We start from the raw sequence: 460 nt of genomic DNA, 5'->3' as shown, positions 1-460 counted from the left end.
CTGCCATGAAGGAGAAGGGAGAAAAAGCTTGTTAGTGTTGACTATAAAGCTTTCACATCAGGAAGAATGAAGGGGGGGAGAGAAAGAAAAAATGAGGAAGCATCAGGTTGACAAAAGGAACACACCATGTACTGGGGCAATGGGTACAGTCAAGCAGCACCAGTGGCACAGAAGACTGCTGAGGGCACAAGCTAACATTTTACATGTGAATGTGCACAGCTTTGTGTCTTTGCCCTTTCTCTTCATTGCAGTAACTGCAGTAACTCAGCAACTTCACTGAGTGTTTGGGTTGCACAGTACCTTTTTAATGTGATAGCTTCTCAGTGTATGCATTGTAGGAATTTTCTGTATTTATTACAAACATGAGACTGTGTGCTAAAAAAGTGCTAAAATGTTTTCATGAAGCATCTGAATGGTAAAGAAATGCTTTGCAGAGCTCTTGCTTTCATGTACTGACTGT

At 41.3% G+C, this 460-nt stretch overlaps 1 protein-coding gene across 9 annotated transcripts in view; it reads right to left on the bottom strand.

Moving 5' to 3' along the window:
- The window catches only part of SUPT20H (SPT20 homolog, SAGA complex component), a 29787-nt gene that overhangs the window by 531 nt on the left and 28796 nt on the right, over positions 1-460 (bottom strand). The window lies entirely within an intron of this gene.

The sequence above is a fragment of the Passer montanus genome, unplaced genomic scaffold (assembly GCF_014805655.1).
Source record: "Passer montanus isolate IOZ18808 unplaced genomic scaffold, ASM1480565v1 scaffold99, whole genome shotgun sequence".
Lineage (NCBI taxonomy): Eukaryota > Metazoa > Chordata > Aves > Passeriformes > Passeridae > Passer > Passer montanus.
Note: the sequence above shows the minus strand (reverse complement) of the source record. Positions and strands in the feature narration are given on the sequence as shown.